Source organism: Carcharhinus amblyrhynchos, chromosome 8 (genome assembly GCF_965287045.1).
Source record: "Carcharhinus amblyrhynchos chromosome 8, sCarAmb.v2.hapA, whole genome shotgun sequence".
NCBI classification, from domain to species: Eukaryota; Metazoa; Chordata; class Chondrichthyes; order Carcharhiniformes; family Carcharhinidae; genus Carcharhinus; species Carcharhinus amblyrhynchos.
The window spans coordinates 59,467,160-59,477,910 of record NC_137331.1 but is presented as its reverse complement, the minus strand read 5'-3'; positions in this window follow the sequence as shown (position 1 = coordinate 59,477,910).

The window sequence follows — 10,751 nt, the reverse complement described above, 5'->3', positions numbered from 1 at the left end:
GTCCAATGAGGAGGGAGGCACTGCTAGACCTGGTTCAATGGAATGAAGTGGGCCAAGAGATCAACTGTCACTAGATGAAAATTAAAGGGACAGTGATCATTGTCTCATACATTTTAGACTGACAATGGAATAGGATAAGGAACAGTCAAGTAAGAGTAATTAACTGGGAGAAAGCCAACTTCAGTGGGATAAGAATGGATCTGGAGGCAGATGTTGGCAGCAGGAGCAATAGTTGATCAATGGGCAAACTTCAAAAGACAGGTGATTCGAGCACAATCAAGCTATATGCCCTCCAAAGGGAAAAGTAGGGCAAGCAAATCCAGAGTTCCCTGGATGACAAAGTAGATCAAAATTAAGATAGAGAGAAAAAGTGTGCTAATGGCAGGTGTCAGATTGATACTACAATTGAGAACCAGGCTGAATATAGAAATTTAGCAAAGAGGTGAAGAAGTAAATAAGAGAAGCAACAAGGAAGAATGAGAAGAGGCCAGCAGCTAGTATAAAAGAAACTCCCAAATCTTTTCAGGCATATAAGTAGTAAAGGGTGGTAAAAATAAGAGTAAGGCCCCCAAAAAGAGGATTGACACATGCAGGTAGAGGGCATAGCTGAGGTACTAAATAAATACTTTGCACCTTTTTTGACAAATGAAAAAGATGGTATCCAGACCATGCTGAAAGATGAAGTATTTCAAACATATATGATGGGTTTAAAATTGAAAAGAAGGTGGTACTGGATAGGTTATCTGGACTTAAAGTTGATAAGGCACAAGTTCTAGATGAGATGAATCCAAGGATATTGAGGGAAATGCAAGAGGAAATTGCAAAGGTGCTGGCTATAATTTTTCAGTCTTAAACTCATGGGTGGTGTCAAAAGAGAAGAGAATTGCAAACATTACACCCTTGTTCAGAAAAGGATATGAAGATAAATTCAGCGACAGTCAGTTTAACTTTGGTGATGGGTATATTTCTAGAAACAATACTTTGAAACAAAATTAATAACAAATGTGTGTTAATTAAAGAAAGCCAGCATGGACTTCCTAAGGGTAAATCACATTTGACTAACTAGCTAAAGTTTTCTGATGAGATAGCAGAGAAAGTTAATGAAGGTATTGCATTGGTGCGGTGTACATGGACTTCCAAAAGGCATTTGATACAATGTTACATGACAGACATGTGAGCAAAGTCATAGCTCATGGCAACATGGAAACAGAATCGACTAAGTATTAGGAAACAGAATGTAGTGGTTAGGGGATATTTTCCTGGCTGTTGAAAGGTTTGTTGTGGATGCCCCCAGGCATCAATGTTGGAACCTTGCTTTTCCTGATATATATTAATGACCTAGACCTTGGTATATAGGACACAATTTCAAAGTTTGCAGATGATACAACACAATGAAGCATTGTGAACTGTGAGCTGGGTAGTGGGCAAACAGGTGGCAGATGAAGTTCAATGCAGAGAAGTGTGAGGTGGTAAGTAATGAGACAATACAAAATAAAAGGTACAATTCTAAAGGAAGTGGAGGAACAGAGGGGCCATGGTGTATATATGCAAACATAATTGAAGATTGTAGGACAGGTTGAGAGAGTAGTTGACAAGGCATACAGTATTCTGAGCTTGATTAATAGGGGCATAGAGTACAAGAGCAAGAAAATTCTGCTGAATTTTATATTTCATTAATTGCCCTCAGCTAGAATATTCCATCCAGTTCTAGATGTGGATGCAGTAGAGACAATGCAAGGAAGATTCATAAAAATGGTTCCAGAGATGATGAACTTCAGTTACAAAGATAAATTGGAGAAGTTAAGACTGTTTAGAGAAAGAAAGGCTGAGAGGAGATTTGATAGAGATATTCAAAATCATGAGGAGTCTGGATAGAGCAGATAGGGAGAAATTGTTTCCACTCGTAAAAGAATCAAGAAAGAGAGGGCACAGATTTAAAGTAATTAGTAAAAGAAGCAAAAGCAATAAGGGGAGAAATTTTATCATGCAGCAAATGGTTAGGGTCTAGAATGCTCAGCCTGAGAATGTGATGGAGGCAGGTTCAATTGAAATGTTAAAAGGGGAATTAGACTGAAAAGGAAGAATGTGTAAGGTTCCAGCATAAGGAAGGATAAATGGTATTCGGTGAATTACTCATTTGGAGAGCACGTGCAGACAAGGTGGCCTCCTTCTTGCCATAACAATTTTGTGATTCTGAGGTCACTTGAGCTTGTCACTGGGCAGACTTTGTATTAGGTTAACCTCTCCACCATGCCACCTTACCTTGAATTAAAGTACAAAGTTCAAAACATAACTGTCTTATAATTTCCAGTGGTCTTAACAAGCAACACAAAGGCATCAGAGACAGAGTAAACTCAAACTGTATTATTGTCTAACTTGATCTGCAACAGCACAGGCGATCAACTAATATATTTCATCAGGCCACTGTATATTTTAATTGTCTGGTGTTTACTTGAGGATTACTTTGTGGGGTTTCTCCAGGACAATGCTTGCACCCAGAGAAATGAAAGAGGAAATGAAAGTCAGTTTGGTCATGGGTTTCTGGGTATTAATTATGCTGAGAAATTCAATGAGTTGTTCCTGCAGACTACTGGCCATGTTGGTTGGGGTTGAAATTGTTTGTGGCCTATTCTGGGAGGAATTTTGTATTAATCTTTTAAGAATGTTTGGTGTATTTCTGCCCTGAATTATGCTGAATTTGTAAAGCTAAACATGTTCCTGAGTTTTTGTCTCGAATGGCTTAATGTGAAAATGTGACTGGAATCTATGCAGGTCAGTTCCCTTTTGTCTACGCACTCTCTTGGCTACGTAGATCTATGAAGATTATGCAGGCTGTAGTACAAATGATGCATGATCTTAGAGTGGCCTTCATACATTTTGTGGTGGGTCATGATGTAAAGGATCTGACACCATTCATCTTGCCATTCCTTTTTCCTGAATGGTTTCACTAAATACTTCCCTCAGGTTTTCAGTCTTGTCTTTGGTCATGGAGGCATGCGTGGGACACAGGGTGGAGACGTGCTCATAAGAGGCTGCTAGTGGAATGTAGGAAAAGGTGTCTTACTGCCAACATTCAAAACTGTTCTCCTTCTGTTACTCTGGGTATCCAAAGGCAAGAATAGTGAAGCCAGTGGCTAGCTCACAACACCCTGCATCAGCTATTCCAACAATATCAAGGTCTAGCCCTGATATCAACAGTGGAAGGTTGGTGCAAGATAGTAATGGAAGAGAGAAACTGGTGAAGCACCAAATGGGAAGAGCTGAAATTCTTTAAAAAAAAGGTATTTCTACCTGCAAATGGTCAGATCAGTGGTTCAATCAATTGGTTTAGAGGGTGACAAGCAGCCTGAATAGTTTGGAGCATCCATGGAAAAGCCCACAATTTTCTCTGCTGCTTGTCTTCCTGAGCAAGCTGCAGAACACGATGGAACATGGCTACTCTAGCTTCCTTATAAGCAAATAGTTTACTCTTCCAGCATCCTCCGCCAGCATAGTAAACTATCAATACTTCTATGATCTATTCTGAATTGTATGTGTAGGCTTAAGCAAGAGAATCCAAACACCATTAGGCATATACATTTTGTCAATGAGTACCAGTGATATAAATATTATATTTCATCTGCCTGGGTAAAATCTGTGTTCAAAGTTGGAAAGCTGATGTTTAACCCACTGCCAACCCAGTTAACAGGTGAAAGTGTTCTAAATACATGCTAATTCCATTCTGCTTTTCAAAATATGGGAAGCATCTCATACAGGATTTTTGCAGTTGTCTCCACAAAAAATGTACAACAGTAAATATATAATTTAGCTTCTGTTGTATCATCATATAAAGTTTACTCTTACCTTTTCCACAGATCATGTATATGGTGCATTGTGCACAGAAAGTGCGCAGTCAACTGGAAATCAGCTCTCGGTCGACCATGATCAATGTTTTGGACCCCTCTCACGTTCAGGGTTACTGGGGCAGAGCTACTGTTCATCTCTTAGATTCTCTTCATTCTCTTCTGTGTGACACAATTAAATAACTCCTTTACACATGCTAAGTAGCTATTGTTTTAGAGTGGTGTTAGAGTTAATCATTTACTCTATATCCCTCCCCAAATATTTATCTCTATATTCTTTGTACACATCCTCCCACACTCGCTCAAAGTCTCGTTTTTACACTGGTAATCTTTGTGGTGGTTTTACCACAAGCATGGTTGGTGATCACCCCAAGTATGTAAGGAGCTTTTTTTTGAGGTTGTTGAGGATCTGTTCTAAGAACAAAGAACAACACAGCACAGGAAACAGGCCCTTTGGCCCAACAAGCCCGCGCCGCCATTTTAACATTGTGACATTTAACATTCACTCCAAATCCATTCTCAGAAGGTCCTTTAATATTGTTTCTTTAGTAATAGTTTCCTCCTGAGGATCAGCGTATGCAGCTGTTTTGACTAATGGTTTCTTGTTCATCAAAATCAAGGCACTCCTATTTCTTTGGATGATACCAGATTCTGTCTGGACAAGATATGATCTTGGTCATAGCAACCTTTCCCTTATGGTACCTTTTTGCTGTTGGTCCCTGATCTATACCATCTCGCCCCTTTCGAATGTGGACAGGTCTTGAGGCCTTGTCATTTGCTAAAAGTGCAGATTTGACCTGCTCTATAACCTTCTTTGTTCTGTCAGGTACACTTGTGCTCCTTTACTGTGTCATTTGGCATTAATGTGTGAGGAAGGGAAGGAAGTTGGGTTCTTGTCCTACAGCCATCAAAAACTCACAGGGGCGAAGCCATTCTTCACCCATGCTAGAGCGGTAGCTGAGCAGGGCTAACTCAAAATCGTTATTTTATCTGGAGAAGTGGTTATTGGCACATACTGCTCCATTACCTGAGGGTACCTTGGCATGGACAACTCCATATGATACTGCAAAGAATCAGAAATGCTCATTTGTAAATTGTATTCCATTGTCAGAGATGACAATGTTTGGAATGCCACGCATGAAAAAGATCTTCTTCAGAGAGGCTACAACAGCTTCAGAGGTGAAGCATGTAGCTTTGGCACATTGGTCCAGAGGGAATAATTATCTAAATTTGTAAGAAATACTTTCCCATGGAACTCAAATAGGTCCATACCATGGTCTGGATGGAAAAGAGGTCACTATGGCTCTTTCTGCTCCTGGCTGTGAATGAGACTGGTGACACAGCTTGGAGACCTTATATTTGATACAGCATAAAATACCTGAGCACCATATGGATTATTGTCCCCTGGCCTGATACTTTGGTAATATCAAAATATCCTTAGTGAATTATCTGGAGGACCTCCAATTGAAGAACTTGTGGAGCTGCCAACCATTCATGGCCAATAAGGTCTTCATTAAAGCTGATATGACCGTAGTGTTCAAAGTACTACCTCAAGAAGAAATTACTGGAAACATACCCTGACCATTGATCCGAGTAGTAGGTGTGAATCTGCACACCTTCCTCATCTCACATTTGAGCCTCTTGAAATTCTTGCAAATTCTGTGCTGTAGCTGGCAAATATTGAATGGTTAAGATTGTGAAGATCTCAACTTGTTCAGTGAAATGAGGAATTTTCTCTGGTACTTGGGATGAAGGGGTTTTCTTATGAGTAAAGGTTGGACCATTGAAGTTTAGAAGAATGAAAGGTGATCCTACTGAAACATATATGATCCTGAGGGGTTTTAACAAGGTAGATGCTGAGAGAATGTTTCCCTTTGTGGGAGAGACCAGAACCAGGGGACACAGTTTAAAAATAAGAGGTCTCTTATATAGTTTATTTATTAGTGGCACAATTAGGCTTATGTTAATACTGCAATTAAGTTACTGTGAAAATCCCCTAGTCGCCACACTCCAGCGTCTGTTTGGGTACACTGAGGGAGAATTTAGCAAGGCCAACGTGCCTACCCAGCACATCTTTTGGATTGTGGGAGGAACCTGGAGCACCAGGGGGAAATCATGCAGGCAAAGGGAGAAGGTGCAGACTCTGCACAGTGATCCAAGCCTGGAATTGAACCCAGGTCTCTGGCGCTGTGGGGCAGCAGTGCTAACCATTGTGCTAATATAAGATGGAGATGAGGAAAAATGATTTAATTTTTATGTTTCTGATACCCTTATATATCATTACCCTTGTGAGTTGGTCTTATGTAATTTGGGATAGGCAACAAATGTCAACCTTGCAGTGGTGCTGACATTCTGAAAATGAATTAAAAAAAAGTATATCCTCAATTTTTTTTTTCTGTCTGTGTATCTGTGGTTCTGTCTCTGTCAATGCCTAAACATTATCCAACCTTTCTGCCTTTTTCCCACTCTCTTCATATATTTTGGGTGTTTTGTCCCAGTATGCCCCAGCATTTATTTTTTCCCTACACATGTGAACGCTAATGCAATATTCCTGAATCCAACACAAACTGGAGGAACAGTGCCTCATTTTCCAATTAGGCATGTTACAGCCTTCTGCACTTAATATGAAGTTCAGTAACTTCAGACTGTGAACTCTGTCCTCCAATTTTTTATTTCTATCAATTTATTTTTATTTCTTCAATTGATTCATTTTTCTATCCCAGCTTTCATCCCGCTTTCCATCTTTTTCCCCCTTACCACCATCTCCAGTCTCCACACCACCCCCCCCCCCCCCCCCCCAACCCCCAGCCCCCACTAGGGCTATTTGTTTCCTGTGCCAGGTTGTCCTTTGTAACATTGCTTACCTTTGTTCTCCCATTTAATACTTTTAATGTGCCTCTCTCAGCATCTTTCTTAGCCATGATCATCACCATTTACATTTCTTTTGTCTATTTGTCCATGACATCTTTGTAAATCACCCTACCCGCCACCTATTTCTGGCCCTCTATTCAGCCCCTAGTGCTCCAACAGCCCCCCATAACGGGATAAATCTCATCCTATGTTCTATTGTCTTCAACTCTGATGAAGAGTCATCCAGACTTGAAATATTGGCTCTATTCTTTCTCCACAGATGCTGCCAGACCTGCTGAGATTTTCCAACATTTTCTATTTTGGGTTTCAGATTCCATCATCTGCAGTAATTTGTTCTTTATCTTATCTGAATTTCTTGCTCTATTTAAATATCTCCAGCTCCACATTTGCCTTATTGTCTTGCTACTGTGCCTGAAATTTTATGTCTGATTTTGCCTCAACTTTTTCTTTCCAATTACATTTATGCCTTGTCTTGTCTTGTCTTTTCCTCTCTGTGTCAAAACTCACTCCTTTTCTGTAAATTCTGCATCCCTGTTCCCTCCATTCTTTTTTCATGTGAAATTGCCTGAAGCAGCAGAAATGGCAGAGGTTCATGAACAGGGATGTGATAAAGTTGAGCTTTTTTTGCCTTAGTGCTTGCAGACATAGATTCAGGTAAACAAAGAACAAGACCAGCGGAAAGATAAAAGAGCAGCAGCAGCAGTGGTGATATAAGAACATAAGAACTAGGAGCAGGGGTAGGCCATCTGGTCCTTTGAGCCTACTCCACCATTCAATAAGATCATGCTGATCTTTTCACGGATTCAGCTCCAAGTACCTGCCCACTCACAATAACCCTCAATTCCATTACTGTTCAAAAATTTATCTACCCTTGCCTTAAAAACACTCAAAAAGGTAGTCTCAACTGCTTCATTGGGCATGGAATTCCACAGATTCACAACCGTTTGTGTGAAGAAGTTCCTCCTCAACTCAGTCCTACATCTGTTCCCTGTTATTTTGAGGCCATGCCCCCAGTTCTAGCTTCACCTGCTAGTTGAAACAACTTTCCTGCTTCTATCTTATCTACTCCCTTCATAATCCTATATTTTTCTACAAGATCTTCCCCCATTCTTCTGAATTTCAGTGAGTATAGTCCCAATCTACGCAGTCTCTCCTCATAAGCTAATCCTCTCAACTCCAGAATCAACCTAGTGAATCTCCTCTGCACCCCTTCCAGTGCCAATATATCTTTTAAATAAGGAGACCAAAACTGTGCACAGTATTCTAGGTGTAACCTCACAAGCACCTTATACAGCTGCAACATAACCTTGCTGTTTTTAAACTCCATCCCTCTAACAATGAAGGACAAAATTCCATTTGCCTTCTTAATTAGCTGCTGCACCTGCAAACCAACTTTCTGTGATTCATTCACAAGGACACACAGGTCCCTCTGCTGTTACTCCTACCAAAATGGATGACCTAACATTTACCAACATTGTACTCCATCTGCCAGACTCTTGCCCACTCAGACTATCTATATCCCTTTGCAGATTTTCAGCGTCCTCTGCACACTTTGCTCTGTCACTCATCTTTGTGTCATCTGCGAATTTTGACACACTATACTTCGTCCCCAACTTCAAATCATCTATGTATCATCTATATTGAGCAGACTAGGATAAGTAAGTTCTGCAATAGAGGGCCATGGTATTAGCATGGATAGACAATTGGTTGACTGGTAGACGGCACAGAGTGGGGATAAAGGGGTCTTTTTCAGGATGGCAGCCAGTAACTAATGGAGTTCCACAGGGGTCAGTGTTAGGACCACACCTTTTCACTCCATACATAAATGATCTAGATGAAGGAACTGAGAGCATTGTGGCTGAGTTTGCAGATAGCACAAAGATGGGCAGAAGGACAGGTAGTATTGAAGAGGCGGGAAGGTTGCAGAACGACTTGACAGGATAGGAGAATGAGCACAGAAGTGGCAGATAGAATACAACATGGGAAAGCTTGAGATTATGCACTTTGGTAGGAAGAATAGAGGCGTAGACTATTTTCTAATGGGGAGAAAATTCAGAAATCGGAAACACAAAGGGACTTGGGAGAATTAGTTCAGATTCTCTTAAGGTCAACTTGCAGGTTGATTTGGTAGTTAGGAAAGCAAATGCAACATTAGCATTCATTTCGTGAGAACGAGAATACAGAAGTATTCTGAGGCTTTATAAGGCTCTGATGAGACCACGTTTAGAAAATTACAAGCAACTTTGGGCTCTGTATGTAAGGAAGGATGTGTTGGCCTTAGAGAGGGTCCAGAGGAGATTCATGAGAACGATCCTAGGAATGAAAAGCTTGACATATGAGGAGCATCTGAGGACTCTGGGTCTGTACTCGATGGAATATAGAGGTGGGAGTGGAATCTCATAGAAACTTACAGAATAATGAAAGGCCCAGATAAAATGGACATAGAGAAGTTGTTTCCATTAGTCGGAAAAACTAGGACCCAAGGGCACAGCCTCAGAGTTAAGGAATGACCCTTTAGGACTGAGATGAGGAGAGATTTCTTTAGCCAGAGAGTGGTGAATCTATGGAATTTATTGCCACAGAAGGCTATGGAGTTCAGGTCATTGAGTGCATTTAAAACAGAGATAGATAGGTTCTTGATTGGTAGATGGATCAATTGTTACGGGGAAAAAGCAAGTGAATGGGGTTGAGAAAATTATCAGCCATGAAGGGATGGCAAAGCAGACTCGACAGATCAAGTGGCCTAATTCTGCTCCTATATCTTATGGTCTTATCCCCCTCTAAAATTAGGCCAGTCCTTAAAATGTCTAAAACATCATCAAACGCTCAAGACAAAAAATATCTTAGAATCTCCAGTGGTATTGATCATAGTAAATTGTTGGACATTGTGTTGTTGAATATGTAATTGTTTCTTCTTGCTATTGCCTTACCCGTAAGTATTTGTTTCTGTCTGCAGCGCATCAGAACCGTTACATACAATCCCATCTGATGTGCTGTCACACTGTCCAATCCTGTCTGGTTCGGTTTGCTGCTTTATGTTGTTTATTCCTTTGTATATTTTACTCCCAAGTTATACTGAGTTCACCTTTTGTTTTCTTCTCTTTCCTCCTCCTCTTTCTCTTCTCCCTTCAGAGTTTCTCTTAAATAGCTCATTACCGTTGTTGCCTTTTGGCTAATTCTAAATGTCACCCATATTTCTCATATGTTGAGTCCCTTGAATTTGTATCATGCAGTTCATAATTAGTTCTGTTGTTACAGGCAAGTAACATTACAAATTTGAAATGAAATAAATTACTGGTTAATTTGTTTTAAGGGTGGTGGTTAAGGACCCAATTCTTTGAATAGTGTCATTTGTTTAGTTTCTTATGCAAAAGAACCTCTGGCAACGCAGTGTTTCCTTGGTGTCATTCTATTATGTGCTCAAATTCATTGCAATGTTGGACTCATAGGACATATTATCAGCTTAGTCCCCAGGATCAGAGGTCTCACACAACAGTATATAGAGAATCTGAACAAATCATGAACTCTGGATTAACTGAAAAAGTTTGCCAGGTCCCTTGAGATGACTAAAACTCCCAGAAGTGACAGTTTATTGATCAAGTTTAATTCTGAGGCATTGTTTGTGTCCAAACATGTTGGGAGTATAGTTTTGGCCAGCAGCATTTCTGCATCATTACCCTAATTTACAAATGAAAGGGGAGGAGAGAAAAAAAATCAGAAATTGGAGACCCATTTCACTGCTAAACATGACCTTGGGCAGAATTTTGTGGTCCATCAACAGTTGAGTCAAGTCTGATTGAGAGGTTGTGATGTATCCTGACCAGAACTGCACAGTAGCCGTTAAAGATCTGTTAGGTGATCATAATTCTTAAAGTAATATGAGATTTGGGGGATGGGGGGAGGGCTTAGACACCTGCGTCATCAGCTTAGATCAGTTTTTGATTCGTCACATTTATTAGGATAGTAAAAAATATTGTTTGCGTGCTGTACAGACAAAACATACCATTCAGAGTACATAGGGGAGAGGGTGCAGAATAT